Here is a 25,033-nt window from a genome sequence, read left to right on the forward strand (position 1 = left end):
ACCCTCTAAGTCATGGGTGGGGAACCTCCAGATGTTGCTGAGCTTCATCTCCCATCGGCCCCAGCCAGTGCAGCCAATAGCAAAGCCTGATGGGAGTTGTAGTCCAACATCACCTGGAAGGCCTCCCTGCTTTACAGAACAGTTTCAAGGGAGCAACACACCCCATTAGGAAAACTTCTGCTGATTGCTACACTTTGGATGATTTCTATCAGGCAACTATTATTATTATTTCATTAATTGTTATTGATTAAAAATGGGCAATTTTATACTACCGGATCAAGCTAATAGTTCAGCTGAGTTGTTTAAAGGGTTGTATAACAATGCTGGAGAAGCAGGATTGCACTTGCACAATAGGACTTCCAATTTCCACTCCTCACCCCATGTCTTGTCATCAGCATTGAGACAGGGAAGACCTGCTCCCTCCCTGCCTTGCAGGTCTTCTTCCATCTGGCCTGAGAGGGGAGGGCCCTGACGGACGCTAGTTACAAAAGCTGAGACTGCTGAACAGAGTGCTATTTAGGGGTTTCTGTTGGCACAGGGAGTGTTGTTGCTGTTGCTGGTTTTGATATTGTTTTTGTATCTTTATTTTATACCTTTTTATGATTGAATAATAAAAATAAAATACAACAACAACGTTTGTAATCCGCCCATCTGACTGGGTTGTCCCAGTCACTATGGGCAGCTTTCAGCATATATAAAAACATAGTAGAAATTGTTTAATTTGGTTGTGTCTTTTGGGGTGTTTTACTGTTTTTTACTGCTTTTGTTATGTTTGTAATTATGTTGTTTTTTCATGTTGTAAGCCACCTTGAGCATGGTTTTAACTATGGAAAGGTGGCATACGAATAACATCATGTATGTATGTATGTATGTATGTATGTATGTATGCCACCCCTACCCCCAAATCTGCTCCAGAGGGTCCCCCACCTGGAGAGGAAAGGAAAGGAAGAGGAAGAGGAAGTTTTGATGTGCACAAAAAGGTGTGTTGTGCCAGTGGAGCTGCAGTGTTGGATAATACTGAAATCTGTTGTTGTTTTGAAGAGATACAGAAGAGGTCAGCCTCTAGTAACTTCCATTGGCTCGTTGGGCACCCTTCACAGAAAAGTGCAATACTTTCAAAATCCCTGGGAACAGATCATGCTGAAGATAGGACACTGGAGAAGAATGCTGCTGCTGCTGATTTATTTAATTTATGTACTACCCTATACCGGGAAGTCTCAGAGCAGTTCACCTAAAAGGGTCACAGTATATAAAATTAAAATAAAAGCAATAACTCAATAGTGCCCCCCCCCAAAAGAGCCACATTTTAAAAGGGTATGGGAAGTTGATCAGGTCAACCAAAGGCCTGGTTAAAAAGGAACGTTTTTGCCTGGCGCCTAAAGGTGTATAATGAAGGCGCCAGGCAAACATCCCTGGGGAGAGCATTCCACAGACGGGGAGCCACTGCAGAGAAGGCCTGTTCTTGTGTTGCCACCCTCCAGACCTCTCGATTAAGAAGCTCAAGCTCAGACCTGTTGGTGGAAGACTCAGCACAAGACACCCAAAACAGGCCAACGTCATTAGCAAAATACAGACATGAAAGAAAATAAACAAAGCTGCTTTTTAAAGCAGACAATCTTTTTACAAAAAGGCCGCACTAAAGTTAAAAGCAAGGCACGCCTATGCCTTCTTCAGAACTGTTTTGAGAGGAGCTCCACAAACTGATCTCTTCCGTGTTTAAATTGCAACCCCAGTTTCTGGCTTCCTGATGAGAGCCAACAACTCTTAAGATGTGCTCCCTGCAACACTCACAGAGCACCAAGGTATGTTCCCCAGCAGTATCCTGTCTGCTGCAAAGGGAATTGCACTGCACCACCCAGAATGTAGTCAGGCAGCACCTACAACAGGAGCTGGTCTGGGCTGCAACTGGATTATACAGTACTTAGAAAAGACAAGTGAAGAAGAAGAAGAAGAGGAGGAGGAGGAGGAAGAGACGCGAACCCAGTTCACCAGATTACGAGTCTACCGTACCGCTCTTAACCACTACACCACATTGGATTCCCCAACACTCTAGCCTACCTCTCTTCTCAGTGATGCTCTGCACATCTTAGTGAGCACACATAACTGTGCATGCACAAGCCCTCTCCTGCAATTCCTTAGCTCCGTTTTGCCCAACAATGACACTTCATGTACCCATACAGCATCACTGCTATGATTTTGCAACCCTATTCAGCTCCTCTGTGCAAGGTACCAACTAGGGCTGCAACAATCAGGTTGACTAATTAAAATCAGGAAGGTGGCTTTAAAAATGACTTGTATCAAACAAATCTTAACATAAAAAACACATAGGTAGAATGTGCACTTATACAAGAGGTAACCCCCTCTCACGGACAGGCAGGGCAGAATGCCTCTTCTAAGATGGCAGTGGCAGTAACATAGCTAAAAACAGAAGTATTTTTCCTTACGCAAATTGCTTTTTATGCATATGCAACTATAAGGTAAAGGGACCCCTGACCATTAGGTCCAGTCGTGGCCGACTCTGGGGTTGTGGCGCTCATCTCACTTTATTGGCCGAGGGAGCCGGCACACAGCTTCCAGGTCATGTGGCCAGCATGACTAAGCTGCTTTTGGCGAACCAGAGCAGCACACGGAAGCGCCGTTTACCTTACCGCTGGAGCGATACCTATTTATCTACTTGCACTTTGATGTGCTTTCGAACTGCTAGGTTGGCAGGAACAGGGACCGAGCAACGGGAGCTCACCCAGTTGCAGGGATTCGAACTGCCGACCTTCCGATCGGCAAGTCCTAGGCTCTGTGGTTTAACCCACAGTGCCACCCGTGCCCCTTATATGCAACTATAGGCAGATTTAATTTATATTTAAAACCAACTCAAGTTAAGCTTGCTAAGATGTTCTTAATAGGGCCAACCGCCTCAATTTCATCATCAATTTCCCAAGAAGCTCTCTTTCACAGCTTAAACCTCCATCCTCTTCAACCTGCCATTAGATACTTCTTAGGAACATGTGAATATAGGAAACTGCTTTATACTGCATGATAGCATTTGTCCACTCAAGTCATTAATAGCCACAGTGACTGGTTGCTGCCTAATCACAACTAACAGGAACAGCAACTCCAGAATTGCAAGACTGGTACAGAAGCAGATAGGAATTCCTAAGCAAATCAGTTTTTTTAAAAAAACAACAAAAAAACCTGGAGGGTTGGGAGAGAGAATGAGAACTTTAAAGAGAAGAGCTAAAGCTCAGGGGGTAGAGGATTCACTTTGCATTCAGAAGGTCCCTGGCATCTCCCAATCCTGGAGATCTGCTGCCAACTGCTGTGAACCTACTGAGCAAGATGGACCAACGGTCAGTTCAAAGGCAGCTTCCCCTGCGCCTAAAAATAATCTTTCTGCAAATAGCTCAAAGTGGTTCCAGGAAGAAATGTTGCAAAGTTTTCAACACGCCTCACTCAAAATTCCTAGAAATGCAGCCTCCAGCTCCCTCATCCAAGGAAGTGCTGCAAGCAGACAAAACAGGGACAAAGAAGTAAATAATGCCAATAGACATCTTATCGGCCATCCTCTGAGGGAAGGGAGGACAGCAACAGCTTTCCTCCTCTTTGAATCCAGGCGTCTTGCTCTTCTCCTCCATTCCACTTCTGTCCACTCTGCAAAAGACCCCACTCCCAAAACCACTATTTTAGAACCCTGCCAGGAAGCAATTGTCTGCCACTCACCATTCTCGCCCTTTCTGCACTCTCGTTTCGGATAAAGCAGAAATATTGTTGATGCGGTAACGGGTGTGTAAAAGGATTATCAGCTGGCTCTAATAATACTGACTGAGCTCACCCTCGTCATAAGCCTCTTTCCCTTGTCCAGAATCTGTAACACAATGCTCACTGTTTTACCACAAGTATGGATGCACATAGCTGAACGGAGAATACACAATTGCCTGCCCGCGATGACTCAATCTACTTTTCAGAAAGGTATGCGGAACTGAAAGCCAAAGCTAGATAACTCTATTCTGTGACTATTTTTATGCAGTGGCCCTTTCCAAACATAGCGTTGTTCTATCTGCTTTCAAATTGGAAAATAAAGCAGCAACTCAATAGTTCCTTAAGACAACTAAACAACTTCCGACTTGTCCAGAATACAGCCGCACCAAGTGTTTGTTGTGATATGTTCCAACTGCGAAGCCCCAGTAATGCTGTACCAGAGATCGTTTGCACTATACTCTGAGAACAATATCATGGTATTTTGAGGAACTGCAGTTTGTTGTGGGTGCTGAGAGTTGTTAAGAGACACTCTATTCCCCTCACAGAGCTACAGTTCCCAGAGAACCCTGCGAAGAGGGACTGACTACTTAACCACTCTGAGAACTATACCCATAGAGAGAAAAGGCACCCTTTGGATTCTCCATCTTGAGCACCAACATTTCTGATTTTCTGTTCTAACGTGTTCTGCACTTCAGTACAGTGGTACCTTGGTTTACGAACTTAATCAGTTCTGGAAATCCGTTCTTAAACCAAGGTGTGCTTTCCCATAGCAGCGGGAGACTCAATTTTAAAATGGAACACACTCAACATGAAGCAGAATATGTTCTGCTTCAAAGGCAAAGTTCACAAACCAAAACACGTACTTCCAGGTTTGCAGCGTTCTTAATCCAAGTTGTTCATAAACTAAGCTGTTCTTAAACCAAGGTACCACTGTCCCTCGATTTTGTGCGTGAGAGTGGTGCTGTTTGGAGACATGAGTATGGGCTCTTGGAGAATGAGGTGCATGTATGAGATTATGGGAGTATGTGTGCATTTATCTCACTGTTCTCCCTCTATAAACATTCCCTCCCACTCAACACTCAAGAAATAGGGGGAGGAAGTGGTTTTAGCTGGAATAAGCAGAGGTCAGACAGGCTGGAAAACCAACTAACCGATTCCACTTCTGGCACAGCAATGTGGTTGGCGGTCGGTGAAATAAGGTACAGCCAGGGGCAAAATATTTCAAGAGCTAACATCCAACGCAAGAACATACTTCTGTTCCGTTTAAATGCTTTTTGGAAAACTGCAAGGTTTTGTTGTTGTTGTTTTTTTGTTTAAAGTAGTAACAAGTATTTCAGAGTGCATATTCACAAGGAGTACACCGAGTACATTGAAGCAAGACGAAATTAATCCGTTCCGTGAGGCTCTTCGTATAGCGGTTTTTTCGTCTTGCGAAGCAAGCCCATTGACAGCTTAGCGGATTAGCGCTATTAGCGGTTTAGCAGCTTTTAGCGGATCAGCTGATAAGCGGCTTATCAGCGGATCAGCTGATACACGGTTTAGGGCTTAGGAAAAGGGGGGGAAAGGGGGGGACCACAGGAACTCGCAAGACATTTTCGTCTTGCGAAGCAAGCCCATAGGGAAATTCGTTTTGCGAAGCGCCTCCAAAACGGAAAACCCTTTCGTCTAGCGGGTTTTCCGTCTTGCGAGGCGTTCGTCTTGCGGGGCACCACTGTACTTAAGAGCAGCCCTGCTGGATCTGACCAATGGTCCATTCAGTCCTGCATCGTATTCTCGCAGTGGCCAACCAGATACCTACGGGAAATCTGCAAGCAGAATGCAAGCAACTGCTATTCAGTGGCACACTCCCTCTGACACTGGGGGCCATGCAAAGCAATCCTGGCTAGTAGTCACCGAATTTGTCTTTTAAAGCCATCTAAGCTGTTGGGCATCCCCTCTCCTTGTGGAAGTGGGCTTCCTAGAGACTGGAGACTGGGCCTGATGGAGTCCTGCAATTTCCATACACCAGGGGTGGGGGTGTGCTTTAGGCTTGGCATTGATAATAGTCCCCCCAATGTCACACAACAAAAGATTTTTCAGACACACAGCGGGGTGGAGGGGCTTCCCAAAGCAATGTGTGATCCAGCTGTTCTGCTGCTCAAGAGCCAAAAATCAACACTGAGCATGTCAAAGTCAATGGGCTGTATCCAAGTTACAGCAGACACATTGAAATGAATGGACCTAAATTAAGCCACATTGCTTTATTTCTTTAGGTGGAAGTCGGTGTCACAATAAATTTTAAAAAGCTTACTAAGGAGATCATTCCATCAGCATAAGCATTTCTGCTCACCAGACAAAACAATCTCCCTTCTTTCACAGGCAGACAGAAGCAGTAATGCTTCTGAACACCAGTTGCTAGAAACCACAAAGTCCTGCTTGGGTCCTGCTTTAAGATTTATTCCCCAGGCATCTGGGTGGCCATTATGAGAACAGGATCCTGGACTAGATGGGCCATTGGCCTGATCCAGCAGCCTCTTTTTTTTTTTTTTTTTTTTGTTCTCCCTCCCCACCCCCAATTCTGTTCTGGAGGATTTTCCTGATACTTCCAAGCATTTGGGGAGAGGCAGGGGGAGAAATGTACAGTTGCACTAGTGGGACTTGTTGCGCTAGCACAGCAACTTGGTTGAATCTGACTCAATGGGTCTACTTTGAACAGGTCTTGCCTCCCTGTGTAAGCCCCTTGGACACAACTTTGGATCCCAGCTCATTACATGCATTACAGCATGAGCACCTGAGAATGTAAGAGACCTGCTGGATCAGGCAACGGGCTATCTAGTCTAGCATTCTGTGGTGTCAGGTCAATTGGAAATCTCCATAAAAAGGTATAGATTATTATGTGTGTGTGTGTTTTAACTTACTGTAACTGCATGAAGCAGCATGCAAGCTCCAGCAACTTCTGCCAAACCCCAAGAATCAGGCACAGTAGATCACCATAAATTATGGCAGAGCCCTAGAGAAAAGAGAAAACATTGTGCATAAGTAGAAAACATGGAACTTACCAACAATACAATGACTAGTCTATTTAACTGTTTGGCATATATATTGATCCTTTATTAATTCAACATCTTTGTATTTAAACAAAACGTTCACTTTATTTACACATAAGAAGAAAGAAAAACAAAACAGAATGAAAATTAAGATTAAACACACACACACACACACACACACACACAGAGAGAGAGAGAGAGAGAACAAAAGTTGGGTTGTTTAATTCATATTCCCTGGGGGATTATTATTATTATTATTATTATTATTATTATTAGGGTTGAGGTAGAAATATTTTTTAAAAGATTTAATTTATTTATAAATATAAACTGGAAGTCGTTGTTGCTGTTCTAAGGTGTTTTGTACTTCTGCAAACCTTGAAGTTTGGCAACACTTGCATTTGTGGCTGCTGCTTTTTGGTGACATAAATATATATATCAATTATTTATTTTTAAAGGGACAATCGCAAGAACTTTCTGAAAGTGAAAAGGGTACAAACCCACCATTCAACTTTACCTAACAGTAATTCTCATGCAATAAAATCTGCCCCAGATATTTTAATCACCTTTAACTGTAAATTAAGACCTAATCAAAATCTGAAAGGAAAGCGCTGTGAGACAGATCTAAATGTTACTTGGGGAAATTCTCACCAAATTGGTAAATGCATACAAACACCCCAGCCTTGACTGAGCTTCCTACTTCTGATTGCACATTTTGCAGGAAGGACTCACACGAACTGCTCCTCTGCACACAAAAAATTGCCTCCAAATAGAAAACTATCATGACAGAATTCCTGACACACTAGGTTTCTATGTGCAAGGAACTTTTTCACATGGAAGGGCCCTCTTCAACCAGGTGAGCACAGCTCCAGGCAGGGATTTACCACTAACAATGAGAACTTGGTCAAGGGGCAGCAACAGCTACAAGTGACTTAGATTGGCATAACTGGTGCTAAATGTACTGCTCTTGCTTTCCATTGGACCACATTAGCAAGGCAAAAGAGGGGTCTTGTCTGCGCAGTCCAGGACCTCCATACACACTGCCCAGCCTTGCACTTGGGGGAGGTTACTTCAGTGATTGCTAACACAGTGATTTAACTTCACCTCCGGAGACACACTTCACTGTCTCTCGAGACAAATGGATGTCAACAATGCCATGCAAATGTGAATCTAGACTCATGGTTTCAGAATTCAGAGCAGAATCAAAATGAACTTTGGTTTTAGGGATGCTCTAAAGCAGGCTTCCTCAAACTCAGTCCTCCAGATGTTTTTGGCCTACAACTCCCATGATCCCTAGCTAGCAGGACCGGTGGTCAGGGATGATGGGAATTGTAGTCTCAAAATATCTTGAGGGCCAAGTTTGAGGAAGCCTTCTCTGAAGCAAGGTTAGCAATTAGTCCTACGTAATATCAAATCAAGGTAGAGGTGAATCAGAGGAGGTGGGATGGAGTGATTTCACAAGAATGAAAAGAAGGCAGAAGGAACTACTCTGCCCCAGAGACAAATCCTGATACTATGGTTCGGTTTCATATCTCCCAGCCACAATAACTTCTCTTTCCCCCACCCAGTGTTAGAAACTCAAGAGATATAAGCTAGGCGTCAAATAGCTCCTTAAACCAGTCACCACAACAGAATGCCGAGTTGCCATCTTGGAGCCAGATGGCTCGAGAGTCGTATTTTTCAATACGACTTTTTGCTTCCTGAAATGCATTCTGATTGTGCAGATAAGGTATAACTGATAGAATTCTACAGGATGTGTTGCTAGTGTGTGAAAACAGTCATGATCCAAGAATCCCCAGGCATGCACCTACAGACAGTAAAGATGTCAGGAGCCATCCTAGTGCCTGGGCATCTTTAAAGGTAAAGGTAAAGGGACCCCTGACCATTAGGTCTGGTCATGGCCGACTCTGGGGTTGCGGTGCTCATCTCACTTTATTGGCCGAGGGAGCCGATGTTTGTCCACAGACAGTTTTTCCGGGTCATGTGGCCAGCATGACTAAGCCACTTCTGGCAAACCAGAGCAGCGCATGGAAACGCCGTTTACCTTTCCACCGGAGCGGTACCTATTTATCTACTTGCACTTTGACGTGCTTTCAAACTGCTAGGTGGGCAGGAGCAGGGACCGAGCAACGGGAGCTCACCCCGTCGCGGGGATTCGAACCGCCGACCATCTGATTGGCAAGTCCTAGGCTCTGTGGTTTAATCCACAGCACCACCCGCATCCCTTCCGGGCATCTGTACTTGGTCACAAGTGGCTAATAGACAGATGCAAAATGTGCTTGGCGCCTGGCGAATTTCGAACACTGCCGCCATCCTATTTGTTAAGTATGCAGTAAGAAAGAAACACTATTACCATGAGTGATCTCTTATAAATTACCATGTCACAAAGGGGATTTATTAGGTAAAGCTTATAAGCAATTAGCAATTTGACTAAGCCAGAAGTAGCAGCTGTTGCAACGTCTCTCAATAGGAGGCAAATTCTAACGATGATTAAAATAACTGTGGCCAAGCAGATCAAATTATGTCTGAATTATCTGAATTTTGAACCCTGTATAAAACTATGCAAATCAGAAATTCTTAAGAGTTTAAAATAATTTATTCAGTCTTTAATAGTCTGAATAATGGGTGCACAAAGAGGAGGGCTAGGATACCTATGCAAACAGCAGACCCATAGGAAATATTATTCAGCTGCATCTTTGACTCCTAGGATTTTAGCAGTCATTGCCCACACAGTACACCTCAGTGTAAGTTTTACAAACTTATAAGCTGAATTTCTGTGTCCAATCAATGCCACTTCCAGAGCTGCTCCTCTGGAAAACCCCAATGTGCCCTGAGCAATAATGGTGATGGTGATGACGATTTATCAGTCACTCTTTTCATGAGAAATTATCTAAAGTGGTGCCAGGAGATACAACTTCGGGGGGCCACACAGAGAAGGTTATCATCCCTTAAAGAGGAGGAAAAAATTCTACTGGTGTGCTGGACCTATCTAAGCACCAACTCCCAACCTTTGCCACACTTTCAAGTTACTAGGAAGTGGGGTTGGGCAGGGAGGGAACAGAGGGAGGGAACCCAGCTTTGGGACAGAGCACACATCTGGCACGGAGAAGGTCCAAAATTCAGCCGGTGGCATCTCCAGTTCAAACAAAAAGGTGAAGGGAAATACCTCTACCAAAAGCTTCTGCCAGAGGAGACAGTATCAGCCTACAGCAGGGTGGCTAAATTGAGTGATTCTATTAGCCTGCAGCTCCCATAATCTCCATAATGCTGCTTGGGGTTGATGGGATTTGTAGTACAGCAACAATATCCAGAGGGCCACAGTTTGGCCTAGACCAGGCTTCCTCAACCTCAGCCCTCCAGATGTTTTTGGCCTACAACTCCCATGATCCCTAGCTAGCAGGACCAGTGGTCAGGGATGATGGGAATTGTAGTCTCAAAACTTCTGGAGGGCCGAGGCTGAGGAAGCCTGGCCTAGACAGAAAAATAATCTGACTTAGCATCCGGCAACTTCTTAGCTTTGGAAGACACATGGTGTTAGGTTGAAGCTTACCCTCCATCTCAACTTCAACCAAACACCTAAAAAGCAACCTTTTGCTTTGTTTTAGGTGGTCCGGTCCCTCATAAAAAGGTAAAGGTACCCCTGCCCGTACGGGCCAGTCTTGACAGACTCTGGGGTTGTGTGCCCATCTCACTTAAGAGGCCAGGGGCCAGCGCTGTCCGGAGACACTTCCGGGTCACGTGGCCAGCGTGACATCGCTGCTCTGGCGAGCCAGAGCCGCACACGGAAACGCCGTTTACCTTCCCGCTGGTAAGCGGTCCCTATTTATCTACTTGCACCCGGAGGTGCTTTCGAACTGCTAGGTTGGCAGGCGCTGGGACCGAGCAGCGGGAGCGCACCCCGCCGCAGGGATTCGAACCGCCGACCTTTCGATCGGCAAGCCCTAGGCGCTGAGGCTTTAACCCACAGCGCCACCTGCGTCCCCCTCCGGTCCCTCATAGGGCCTTGTAATTATAAATGTCCACCAATGTTCCACCTGTCACACTATTGCTTTCTCTAGGGGAAGAGTAGGGAACCTTTGCCCCTCCCGATTTCTGCTCAACGACAACTCCCATCAGCCCCCAGGAAGTATAGCCAATGGCCAGGGAGGATGTTGTAGGTTCCTGACAGCTGCTGTGGGAAAACATCAACACAGCATACAATATACATACCCTTTCTCCTTGCACTACTGCTGTACTCCCAACGCCAAAGCAATGGCACCTTAGCCTCAGGGCTACAATCAGTAAGGAATCCTTTTGCAACACACGATTAAAAGGCCACGTTCACACAATACATCTGAAGAGCTTCCCTCACAGACTTCTGGGAGATGTGTTTTGTCAAGAGCGTTGAGGATTATTATGGGACCCCTAAACCCCCCCCCCTCAAAAACAGGAGTGCCTGGCGTGCTCTAGTCCATGGGGTCACGAAGAGTCGGACATGACTAAACGACTAAACAACAACAACAACCCCCCCCCTCAATGGGGTTCCCTCAGAGCTGCAGCTCTTCAAGGGGAATTGAGAGCCTCCTGACCACTCCCTTAACAATTCCCATAATTCTTTGGGTGGAAGCCATGCTTAAAGAGAGTTGCATCATAGTGCTTTAAAAGGTATGGCATGAATGTAGCCAATTAAGATTCCAGTATCCACCGCACAACAACGTGGTCCTGCGATCTCTCTATGCCTCCCCCTTTTCAGAATCTGTAACCTTTGGTGTTTGAAACCCAATGCTTGAAGACTTCTTGTCTCCAAAAAAAAAAGGGGGGGGGGGAGACGACTAGCCTACGGACACTGGATTGGAATGTGATGCTCCCAGAGTTTTTAAAAAGAACAGTTAAGAAGCAGATTTATGAGCATTCCTCTCCAATTGTTTACTTTTTGGAGGTGGGGAGGGATTTACTTACGCAACTGCCAGATAAGGAGACCAAGGTTCTTCCTCCCTGTTATTCCAGGAGCAGGTAGATTGGACACAGAGGACCCAACGCACACACACTTACAACCCAGCAGCAAAGACTCAGTTTAATTTTAAAAGGACCTGCTGCTTCCTGCCCCACCAACCCAACACAGGCCTTTTTGCTGGCCTGCTACCTAAGTAACCAGTCTCTTGGGAAGTTGGGATGGAGAGTAAGCAGCAGGAGCAGATTAAATCCTAAGCAACAAGGATCCTGTTTTCATGTAAATGCCCTGTACAATTAGAAGGAATTGTGAACAGACAAGGGAGCAAGCAAAGACAGAGGGGAGCAGAAGTAGGGTTTCAATGGTTTAAAAAAGGGGGTAGATTTAGAAAACAAACATTTTAAAATTAACATAATTCCCGCTCCCCCAGTCCAAAGAAACAAATGTAATCACATACGGATCTGCTGATCAGGCCAAGACTCTCAGCAGCCGGATTTTATGCAATTTGTGAACTTAAATCTGCCTTTTTTCTGAAGGCTGGAGTTTTATTTTATTTGTATTCTGTTCTGAAGGCTGGAATTATATTTTATTTGTATTCTGTTGTACTTCTTAAATATATCTTTGTTGATATAAACCACTCTGAGGCCCATTGGCAAAGAACAGAATACAAAACTCCTAAATAAGATTTAAACAGATCTGGCCATTGTAATCTACTGTACAGGACTGGCGCTACTCACTTTTATTATGCTCTGAGCCTTGAAAGGACCCTGAGCGCTTATTGTGATGACAGTAGTTTGTATTTTAGAGACGTTCCCTTAATTTGGGGCACCATGTCAACGCTTTCTTAAAGGGCAGTAATTTGTGGACATGCCCTAGTCATATGGAGCTGTTGAAGCAGAGGAAAAGCAAGAGACTGATGCTGTACAAACTGCTGGCTTGAATTCTGCTGATTAAAGCTGTATTGTTAACGCCTGTCTTCCATCTGCAATCTTTTGGAAAGAAAAAAAATCACTGCACTGGTAGCTAAATCCCAGCTTATTTCAAGCCCTCTTTTCATTGCAAGCAATCTCAAAGCAAAGAAAGACAAGAGTTGTATGTTCTTCCATGAAAAACACACACACACACACACAGATGTCATATTGCAATCTCAACTTATTAAGGCTGCATACATATAATACATCTAAAGCAAATTTCCCCCTAATAATAATAATAATAATAATAATAATATAGGAACTGTAGTTTGTTAAGGGTGCTGGGAATTGTAGCTCTGAGATGTAAACTACAATTCCCATGGTTCTTATTTTGGGGGGGTTGCTTTAAATATACTTTAAAATGAGTTCATTTTAAAGCATTTTAAAATAAGTTGGGTTCCTTTTGATTGACGCATGCCAACTATTTCTCATCATCTTCTGTGCTGCTGTGGGAGTGGTTAATGGGGAAGAACATAAGGAACCTATGGCTTGTTTGCTTCCAAGACACCATGTGCTCATTTCTCTTTTGGGGGGGGGGTATGTCTTCAAACTGACCCACCTCTGACCTCCCCACCCCACACTCCTGACTCAAACAGAGGAAATGAAAATACAAAAAAAACAATACGCAGGGTTAGACTTTAAACTAACAAGGAAATTGCAAGTTAAGCCACCAAGCAATGCCCTCGCTTCACCTCTATGGCATTCCTCACCCCTACTGCCATTCCGTTTAAAGGCACCCTTTGTCCTTCTGAATACCCAAAACTACAAGAGGGTTTGTCCACAGAGAACAGGTGGTCTCCACCCCAAATGAACACATGGTCACTTTCTCTCCCTTAAGCCAAACGCTCTTCCCTCAGCCCCTTCCCTCCCCATTTCTGCAACACAGGCAGAATAAATATAGGCATAACAGCATGTGGCTCAAGCGTCTCCCCTCAAAACCTGACATTTCTACAACTTTGCGTTGCTACAAGACTGGGGAAGGGACTGTGAAATTTGGAGGGTTGCAATGTTTGGGTCAAGCCCTAGCCAAAGGCATGTCTATAGGCCTACCTAAATGGAGAAAGGCATTATACATCAACGGGGATGAAGAAAGAGCTCTCTAATATCGTGCCCATTCGGCAGTTATATTTATGTGCTTTTTAATAATAACAACCAACACCTCGACGGCTTCATGACTCAACATTCCCATCTCGTCACTCCCTTGCTGTACAAGCCTATCTACCGGTTGTTTCCAACAAGGTTTCTATGGCAACGGCACAAGCAACTAATTAGGAGGGGACATGAGTATTTGTTCAGTGGCTTATAAATCTCCACTCCTAGTCCCAAGTCATAAAAAAGAGGCACTATTCATCCTAGTGCAACTGGAGGTTTAAAAAGAAAAGAAACAAAATAAAAAATAAAAATGAGGAAGGTTTCATTTTTATCGTTTTGCCATTTTCCAAGCAAATTTTTTACGAAACGGATCGCTTGTGGTTTACAACCAATTGAAAGGCCGGAATGTAAAATAGCAAGCTGACAGGAATAGCATCACACCACAACATCCACATTCCGGCTGAAACAAAAAACCTAAAAAGGGACGAGCTCAACCACACCACACTACCACCCCGGGGAAAATTTAGGTTTAATTCAGATCACTTCTTTTTTCTTTTTTAATCCTACTTTTCTCCATAGTGGACAGGTTCACCCGTGCTAAACCATCGTTTAGTGCTACATGCATGCAGCTGGAAGGAGTCCAAGTGCGGACTTGCATGCTTCCACAAGAGCAAGAGGGGATGTCTTCTTCAGAGATTTGTTCTGTTTTCCACAAATCCCAGTTTATTACTCACAAGCCAGAGCACGTCTGGCTTAAGAACAAACTGGTTGAATAAGCCAGCTTCGGAACTCATAGCTTGAAACTGGCTTGCCTTGAAATTGATAAGGGTTTGTTTTAAACCACAACCCCCTACTTTGCAATTTGCAAACCAAGATTTGTGCAAAGTGGAACGATATGCTGCAAAAGTCCTTCCAGCAACTGCAGAAGAAAGGGGGGAGTTCGAGAGTCAGCTGCTTCACTCGGGGGCAGCTCGTATATGTAGCCCTAAAGCAGCGTACTGTGACGCGCAGACCAAGCCAAAGCCTCAATAAATTACACAACAAAGTCCACTTTGTGTGTGTGTTTTTTTAAAAAAGTCAATAACACACAAAAATATAAATAGGCATAAAAATACATTGTGGGCCCATGCTGGATTTCTATTGCTCTTGGGGAAGGAGTACATCGAGTACTTTTTGCTAAATCTATGTTGTGGTTTGTTTATGAGAACTAGGATTTGGGTGTAGAGCGCTGTACACCAAATAATACTAAGGAACAGCTGCAGCTCCATGGTCAAGTATATGCTTTGCAAGTGTAGAGTCCCAAGTTCAGTGCCCAGCCTCTCCAGGTATATCTGGGAATGTCCACAGCCTGGAACACCCTGGAGAGCTGCTGCCAACCTGTGTTGGCAGGACTGGGCTAGATGGGTCACTGGTACAAGGACAGGTTCTTATATTCCTAGAGGAGATTCTTTTGTGTTGCAAGCGTATATTCACAAGACCATTGTGGAAATCTCCCAGTTATGACAAACAAAACTTTGCCCTTCAGTATTCTCAGCGTAAGAGTACAGCTAGGGACTATGCGCACTTTAATTTTTAACTTCTACGAAAAAAATGTTATTCACTTTATTTGCTAGTACAATGGTACCTCAGGTTACAGACTCCGCTAACCGAGAAATAGTACCTCGGGTTAAGAACTTTGCTTCAGGTCGAGAACAGAAATTGTGTGGCGGTGGCGCAGTGGCAGCGGGAGGTCCCATTAGCTAAAGTGGTGCTTCAGGTTAAGAACAGTTTCAGGTTAAGAACAGACCTCTGGAACGAATTAAGTTCTTAACCCGAGGTACCACTGTACTCCATGTACCAATTGCTGGTTCTATCGTTAATATCCGACTGCACCGTAAATGTTCGTCATATCCTATTCCAGCTTATATATTTTTCCTAAATGATATCAATTTATATGTTTCAAAGTTTGAGAGTTTATTTTATGAGTACTTTAAAATGTTTTAACAAATATGATCAAAACGATTTTTTTGTTGTCATACTATATTTTGAAATGAACCAGAATTTAGACCACTATTGCAGCGATATATTGATTGGTGTTTGTTTTTTTTGCAGTGATGTGAGCTGCTCTGGACATGTTTATGTGGTAAAGCAGCATACAAAAGTGAACTATGAAATAAAATAAATTCTGAAAAGCCCTCCTGGGCAATAAGCATCACAAGGTACCAGATATCTGGAGGATTGATGCCTTGGGACAGTTGGACGCCCTCCTGATGCTGCTGTGTTAAGACTATAATAACCATCATATCCCACCATTGACCACTCTAGATAGGAACTGGTGGGACTCAGGAGTTCACAAAGCCTGCCTGCCCTTGACTCCAGTCACCAGAGAATTTTCAGGCAGGAGTTTTGCCTGGACACCACCATGCTCTGGCTAAAAGGAAGAATTTTAAGGGGGGGGGTGGAGTCAGCCACAGCCTTGCTGTATTTATTTTGGAAGTGCAGTTCATGAATTCAATAAAATAAGAAAAGACAGCAGAAATCAGGTCTGACAACCAACAAGAATTAAAAATTATTTAAAAAAAAACTGGAGTCAACAACAGCCTAATACTACTTTTATTTTAAAAAGAAATAAAAATACATTTATTTATTTATTTATTTATCCTCACCGTTCACCCTAATGTTCCTGTGCAGGTTACAACAGTATATTGAAAATAGTTGGAATATAATTTTCCATTCAACATTTGCAGCTATTGAGCCCGTTAGCAGAAGCACTTGACCGGCAAAAATGCAAACTCCAAAAGCTGTGTCACAAGTATCCATTCTACGTCCAGTGAGCTTTATGACCGAGTGGGCCCACATGAAAGCTAGAGAAGAAATGCAAATTCATCTTTTTTATTTTTTTTTTATTTTTTAAAATCTAAGCAGGGACTCTTGCTTTTATTACAACCGACGTGTTGTGCTTACAGAGGGCAGAGGCAGCGGAGAAGAACGTCAGCCAACTTAAGAGTGTTCCAGTAATAACACAAACTGCACCTACTCAAACATACAACCCCTTGTAAATTCAGCTGAACCAATTGTGTGTGTTGAGTGTATGCATATTATAATAGCTCAATTTGTTAGTGAGTACCCACACACACACGGTAACCATATGATGTTGTGGCCAAGTGACCTCGCAGGATCATAGAATTGTAGAATTGCAGAGTTGGAAGAAGAAGGGTTTGGATTTGATATCCCGCTTTATCACTACCCGAAGGAGTCTCAATGCGGCTAACATTCTCCTTTCCCTTCCTCCCCCCCACAACAAACACTCTGTGAGGTAAGTGGGGCTAAGAGACTTCAGAGAAGTGTGACTAGCCCAAGGTCACCCAGCAGCTGCATGTGGAGGAGCGGAGACGCGAACCCGGTTCACCAGATTATGAGTCTACCACTCTTAACCACTACACCACAGTGGAAGGCACCTCGAGGGTCATCTAAGTCCTTATATATGCTTTATGGCCGGAGATGCCAGGGACTGAACCTGGACTCTTGGGTGCTTCCACATGGCAGCTTATGGTAAACTGGGTGCTGCTCGTTCATACAAGTTTTCTGCAGCATCCAAATGTCATCCTCATGTCAAACTCATCTTCATCGAAATGCAGCTTGTATGTTCCCCTAATTTAATCTGGGTTTGATTGTTTTTCATTTTCAGATTTCTGTGGAAACTCTAGAGCAAAAAATTTGGGGGTGGGGGTGGCCAACACCAATAATTCTGGGCACAGTAACTGCTAACTAGGATGACACTGGATATTCCAGGAGTCCAACCCCTTCAGTTTTTCAAACAATAACCACCCAAGATAGTTTCACAGGGAGGTATGGAAAGGATTCCAAGCAGCCCAATATTGGTTTGGTTCTTAAAATGTTAGGAATTGCATTCATTGCTGCAAAAGGCACTTAAACCACCACGACTGTAACTTAGTGAATTTTAGCTAAGCCATGAAATAGAGAACGCCTCCTGCACAAGCCTTCTGTTTCACCATCCCAGTTAATAATAATTGTGCCTATCAGGCTGTGTATGCATTGAAAGCACACACTTTCCGTCCCCTCTTTAAATAAATGCCCAGAGCCTGCTTGCAAAAAGGTATGTTAATGCGTAGTTTAAGAGGAACAAGGTCTGATTTGCAAGATGCAGTAATGAGTAAAACAACTGCTTGACAACACCACAACACGGAGGCAACTTTTCTCTGTGTGTTTCAATTGTTTTAGGGCATAAGGAAAGCACTCTGGCAGTGAGATGGAGTGTGAAAGCGTACCCACAGAATCACAATCTTTTATTATTTGCAAAAAATATTTATGCTCCAAGCCACTGTGCACATTGATCCTTACCACTAGAGAGTCAACGTGGCAAAAAAAAAAACTTGGAACGCTAGACAAGAGCGTGGGAGCTGTCAAAACTACAGCCTAAATAAGTTAGTTAGTGGGGGGTGGGGTTCATCTTTATCAAGAGCCAAGCGGTGGTGCTGATGAGGGCCTATTCCCACGCTATATCATGTTGTCTCCTACAAAGGCATCTTGTGGTCTGGTGCCAAGGCGGGAGGGAGGGAGGGTCAGAGATAAATAACTACCCTTATAGCAAGGGGAAACGGGAGGAGAACATGAGAGTCATCGAGGCACCTAGGTGACCAAAAGACAGCAGCGGCATTGGGGGTGTGGGAGGGCTTTTGCAAACACCTAACATTTATCACATCTGCAAAGAAGCTGTTCTGCATGGAATCCAGCTGCTGTACTAATTACCAGCCCACCACAGTGGGTAGAGGGGACCACACAAGAAAGAAAAGGAAAGGGGAGGGAGAGGAGTTAAGTTGCCTTAACTTGAAGATAAGGCTATCATCAATGCCGACTAGCCATGGTGGTTATGTTCTGCCTCCATTTTCAGAGGCAGTAATGCTTCTAAATGCCAGTTACTGGAAACTGCAAGATGGGAGAGGGCTCTTGTGCTCAGGTTTTGCTTGTGGGTTTCCCACAAGACTCTGGTCAACTACAGCTACAACAGGATGCTATATTAGATGGGGCATTGCCCTGATCCAGCAGGTCCTTATGCCTCTGTTTTACACGAGGGGCAGAACTTTAGGGTGCTTTCAGAGCTGACAGAAATGACACTTTTCAGTCATGTTTTACTTTGGACTTAGACAACATATACCAAATATATGAAGAGCTCCAATATTATTATTATTATTTTAACAAGCTCTACCTTGTCCATATTCTGCTTCCATCAGCAGCCAACCAAATATCTTTGAAAAGCACTTGCAGAGGTTCTATTTAGATATCCTAATAGTCATTGGTAAACTTGTCCACCTGGGAATGTGACTAATCTTTTAATAAGAAAATGCCCAAAGCTGATCTGTCTCATAACAAAGAATGGACAGATTTTTTAATTCTCAGGTTCTCATTTTTCTAGCCTCAAGTTCAGTTCATTGCCCTTTTCACATTACATTGCGACTTTTTATTCTTTTTTAAGTCTTCATGAAAATCTGTCATCGGCATGTTCAGGAACATGGGCAAAACTGCTTGCAAGAAATTGTACTGCAATGCATATTTGCATGCTATTTTCACAAACGTGCATTTTTAGGCACACTTTCCCCACTATAAACTTTTTTTTTTTTAAGAACTGCACTGAAAAAATTCAGAGAAGTGCAAAAATTTCAAAGGTTACCCGTTTCAGTTCTCACACTGTTATATGAAGTGCAGAATTGGTAGGTTTGCCTTCAAATGCACGCCAAGCCAAATCCCTATCCCTCCCTGCCAAATGCTGGGAAACAATGTTAGAAGTCAAGTGACACTCTTAGGTGTTTCACATTCAAATGAGCAGAGCTGTATTCTTTAACTATACAGTACAGACGACTATCGGCTATCAGCCTCTCTTACCACAAAGAAGCAAAACAATCAACCAAGCTCTCCTCCTAGCAACTTTGCTTCTCCCACTCGGGAAGACATCCAATGGAGTATTTTGGAGAGAGCAGAACAGCTGATGCTCAGATTCGCATGCTATCACCAGGCAAGAAGAGTCAGAAATTCAACACAAGAGCCTGTCTGGATCAGGCCAGAGGCCCATCTTGTCCAGCATCCTGTTCTCACAGTGGCCACCCCTGTTGGACTAGATGATCCATGGGGTCCCTTCCAATCAGTGTTAGATGTTCGCCAGACTGGGGAAAGCAGAATGTCACTTAGAGAATGATCTGAAATATTTTCATTGAAGCTTGAATTATTCCGGATTGTTTTATTTGATGTTTTAATGTGTTGCAAACTGCTTTGAAATTTGTTCTTTAAAATATATAAAGCAGTATAGAAATGAAATGAATAATAATACAGTGGTACCTCGGGTTAAGAACTTAATTCATTCCAGAGGTCCGTTCTTAACCTGAAACTGTTCTTAACCTGAAGTGCCACTTTAGCTAATGGGGCCTCCCGCTGCCGCCGCACCACCGGAGCGCGATTTCGGTTCTCATCCTGAAGCAAAGTTCTTAACCCAAGGTACTATTTCTGGGTTAGAGGAGTCTGTAACCTGAAGTGTCTGTAACCCGAGGTACCATTGTAACAGCAACAAACTTCACTGTAGGAAAAAAAAAGGCGCCTAGACATTTGTTGTGGCAGCCATAACCTAGGTTTAAGGTACCATTTGGATTATATATCTGAATTTCCAACACTGCTTCCAACTCTACAATTCTATGATTCCACGTCTATTGAGAAGCCCACAAGCAGAACCTGAGAACAACATCACTCTCTTCACCTGTGATTCTCAGCAATTGGTATTCAATAGCATATTGCCTTCGACAGTGGAAGGAGAACATAGCTTTATCCTCTACCTATGAATTTGTCTAATCTTATAAAGGTCACGGGCGCTGTGGGTTAAAGCACAGAGCCTAGGACTTGCCAATCAGAAGGTTGGCGGTTCGAATCCCCACAACGGGATGAGCTCCCGTTGCTCGGTCCCTGCTCCTGCCTACCTAGCAGTTCAAAAGCATGTCAATGTGCAAGTAGATAAATAGGTACCACTCCGGCGGGAAGGTAAACGGCGTTTCCGTGCGCTGCTCTGGTTCGCCAGAAGCAGCTTAGTCATGCTGGCCACATGACCCGGAAGCTGTACGCCAGCTCCCTCAGCCAATAAAGCGAGATGAGCACCGCAACCCCAGAGTCGGTCACGACTAGACCTAATGGTCAGGGGTCCCTTTACCTTTATAAAGGTCACATCCACACGAAAGCACAAGAGATTTGGGAGATTCTTCTCCCAAAGAATCCTGTGAGCTACAATTACCAGCATGCTTAACAAACCACAGCTCCCATGGATTCTCTGGGGAAAGCCATGCGCTTTAATGCACATGGCATGGGATGTGACCTAAAATCCAAGGGGCGGGTTGCACCCAGGTCTCACGGCTGATTATTCCTATAACCAAAACAAAAACTAGGAGAGCCAGCTAATGGGCCAGTGTGCTCCACTTCCTCATAGCAAGTCATTAACTGCTGCAGAAAGAGTGAGCTTTATTCCTGGCTAAACTGTGCTGGGAAATTGCTGCTAAAAAAGGCAAAAGGTGATGACAGAAGGGTGATGATGGAAGGATGAGGTCAAAGAAAGGAGAGGAGGAAATCTGAATGGAAATAGACCTTTCAGGCAGGCTCCTCAGCAGCTGGCCTTTGCTATCATTGCTTCCCATGAATAAGAAAGCCAGGATGAGACACTAGATGGAAGCGTCAAACAGCACTTCAGACAAGTTTGTTATGGAGCCTGGCAAAATGTAGTCCATTGCCAATACCATATATTTATTCCAGTGACGAACAAAACAAATTCTTCATTCTCACAGCAAAGCATATCTGCTTCCGCTTCCACCAGTTGCTGAGTAAAAAAATGGCGCTATGTCCAAGATGGTAGTTTTGGAGCTCTGAAGAGGGAATGCTCAGAAAGGCTTTGTTCACTGAAGCTAAGCAATGTTGGTACTATCCTTCAGGTTGAGGCCAGGCTGTGTTAGATGTCCAGTGTGTACATCCACAAATTCTCCCTTTTTGTTAACACTGCTATAGGTAATGCCAACAGATCCAACAATTACTGGTAAGTCCAACACACAAACAAATGAGTGCAGGGTGGTCCACAGGAGGAAGCCATTTCTGAATTCGCCTGGTCACCAACTGGAGAGAATGTCACCCTCATCAGCTTCAGTTTATCTTATAACAAACATCATTACACAGTGAAATAAGGCCACACCAGCACCATACATCTAGCGCATTATGACACAGGAAATAGCTGACTTTTTTTTCAACCCAAGAAACCGCCTTGAAAATTCCCATATCCATATTTGCGGGTGTACACATCCACACCATACATTTAAAACCCTATGATACAATGGGGGTGGCGCTGTGGTCTAAAACACAGAGCCTAGGGCTTGCCGATCAGAAGGTCGGTGGTTCGAATCCCCGCGACGGGGTGAGCTCCTGTTGCTCGGTCCCTGCTCCTGCCAACCTAGCAGTTCGAAAGCACGTCAAAGTGCAAGTAGATAAATAGGTACCACTCCAACGGGAAGGTAAACAGTGTTTCCGTGCGCTGCTAGTTCACCAGAAGTGGCTTAGTCATGCTGGCCACATGACCCAGAAGCTGTCTGCGGACAAATGCCAGCTCCCTCAGCTGGTAAAGCGAGATGAGTGCCGCAACCCCAAAGTCGTCCGCGACTGGACTCAACGGTCAGGGGTCCCTTTATCTACCACTTTAAACTGTTATAGCTTCCACAAAAGAATTCTTTTGTTTGTTTGTTAAATGTGCTGAGCATTGTTAGGAGACCCCGATTCCCCTCACAGAGCTACAAATCCCAGAGTTCCCTGGGAAGAGGGGTTGGTTGTTAAACTGCATTGGGAATTGTAGGTCTGTGCAGTTCACATCATAGTTCTGGGGGATCCAATAATAATTAGGGACACCAAGCAAGCTAAAAACCCCGGACTGTAACACTTAACATATCTCTGCCCAACAGCTGCATAGGTTGACCAGAGCAAGGCAGCCAAAATGAGAACACGGAGGAATGCAAAATGCTTCTACCTCCTGAGTTAGAAGAAGAATGGAATGCCCACCCCTAAGACTTAATAAAGCTTTTTAAGGAAGAAGTTGAAATAATAATTTGACAATTTAATTATTAAATAATGGAATGGCAGGCTGCCATTGAGATCTCTGGTTAAAAGCACACACACACACAAAAGTTCTTATAGCAGTGAATTGTGTATAGAAGAGAGGCATACAATGGCGCTGGCAGTAATCCAACACGCAGGGCCTAGCTGAGAGGTTTGGCTGTGAAACTTTCAGTGCTAAGCAAATGGATATTTATATGGCAATAGCAAATGGTCTTCATTGAATATGAGAGAGGGAGGGGGGAGAGAGAGAGAGAGAGAGTGAGAGAGAGAGAACCAACTACATATAACGCACAGTGTGGATCAATGATTGAATTTTCAGGCTGCTGTCAATCATGGCATGTACACAGGTGAAAAAATTCTCTGAGAACAATAATAATGATTTGGGTTTTGATTATAAAATTAGGTGATCAAGAAAAACTCGCAAGCTATGTTTCAGGAGAATCTAAAGCAAATAATTAGCACCATGAGGATAATCTTTTATCCAATTTCTTAGTGCACCCTTCAATATAAGGTCCCAGGGTAGGTTAAAACAATTTTAAAATACAGTATTAAAAACAAATCAGAACAGATTATAATCACAACAGTAGGATGGTCCTAAAATATCTCTCTCTCTCTCTCTCTCTCTCTCATGTGTCAAAATGTCCGACTGGAGCATCTTCAGCATTCACAGAAAGCTGTATAGTGAAGGTGTCAAGAGACACCTCTGTGGGTTGGGAATTTCTTGACTTAGGGGCTGCCACACAAAACGCCCTTTTCCCGGCTCTCCATGCAAACACCCCAACAGAGAGCAACAGAACTAGCAAAAGGACCCTTCTGCAGATCTTAAAACCCAAAAGCATCGCTGTAAGGAAGGAGTTAGCCTTTCGCAACACAAAAATTGAATGGCCCATTAGTGAATATGCATTGGAAGCAATTCAGCCTGAATTGCGATAAAAACAATTACCGGTATTTGGGACCCCAGATGTGGAGAAAGCAAGGCAAGCATTGCAGCAGGCAGCAGAAGGGCTTAGCACTCACACACACTCTGCCGCTCTAGAAATCATTCCCTGCCGATGCCATTTTTAAGGCAGAGCAGGTGGAATCTACATAACGTGAATTATCTGTGACTTTTGTTTTAGTCTGGGAAACTCTGCAAACTGCATTATCTCAATGATACAGCAACTACTATCATGTCAGCAGATAAAAAACAAGAAGATGTAGTGGAAGGTCCTATCAGGTGTAGCTAAAGAATTCCATGAAGGAAGTGCATCAGATTAAGTCTGTCTCGGGGGCATAATCCGGCCCATCAATCGGTTTAATCCTGCCCCTGTGGCAGTTTATTTCCTGGGGGAAAACCCTAAAAAAAGAAAATTCTTGCCCCCCCCCAAAAAAGGCAGCTCAACAACTTTGGTTGGCCCTCACGCATGTTCACTTCATCAAACATGGCCCTCTTTTTTCTTTTCTTTTTTGTCTTTCTTTTTATTTATTAAAGATTTTCTTGTTTTACAGAAGTATGTGTAATGTCTCTCGTATTTTCTCCATGTAACATTTTTACAAATCCGTTTCATTTGTTGAGGCATTAAAATATGGCCCTCTTTGAAAAAAGTTTGGTCTTCACATTTTCGCTCACCATGGCCAGCATGCTGCTGCCACCCTCTGACACGTGTGACTGGCCCCAGCTTGCCTCCAAACCTTGAAGTTGCAGGTATGGGGGAGGGCACAGTGGTCACCATCCACTCCCCAAGCCCCACAAACGTTTGTCATTTCTGCACAGCTAAGGCACCCCAAGAACCTCATGCTGGCAAGGCCAAACCAGCCACCTCCCCACCCCACGTGGGTCCTGTCAACATTTTCTCATCCACCTCCGAGGCAAATCAGAATGCACCCATTGTCCTTTCCCGCTGGCAAGGGAGCTGGGGGAATTTGCTGTGGTTGCACAATGTTCAACTGGGGTAGAAGCAGGAGCCACAATTTTCGGCTTAGCGAAGGCAGGCTAGTCCAGGCTTCCTCAACCTCGGGCCTCCAGGTGTTGAGACTACAATTCCCATCATCCCTGACCACTGGTCCTGCTAGCTAGGGATCATGGGAGTTGTAGGCCAAAAACATCTGGAGGGCTGAGTTTGAGAAAGCCTGGGCTAGTCAAAACCTTTGGGCAAGAGCTAATG

At 44.1% G+C, this 25,033-nt stretch overlaps 1 protein-coding gene across 5 annotated transcripts in view; it reads right to left on the reverse strand.

Annotated features, from left to right (window-relative positions):
* Positions 1-25,033, reverse strand: part of AKAP13 (A-kinase anchoring protein 13) — a 246,935-nt gene that overhangs the window by 179,382 nt on the left and 42,520 nt on the right. For all 5 annotated transcript variants that reach the window (XM_079954144.1, XM_079954146.1, XM_079954145.1 and 2 more), the window contains exon 2: positions 6,651-6,742. The gene's annotated coding sequence lies outside the window, so the exon portion shown is untranslated. The remainder of the gene's footprint in view (positions 1-6,650; positions 6,743-25,033) is intronic.

Source organism: Podarcis cretensis (assembly GCF_951804945.1).
Source record: "Podarcis cretensis genome assembly, chromosome: 14".
Taxonomy (NCBI): Eukaryota; Metazoa; Chordata; class Lepidosauria; order Squamata; family Lacertidae; genus Podarcis; species Podarcis cretensis.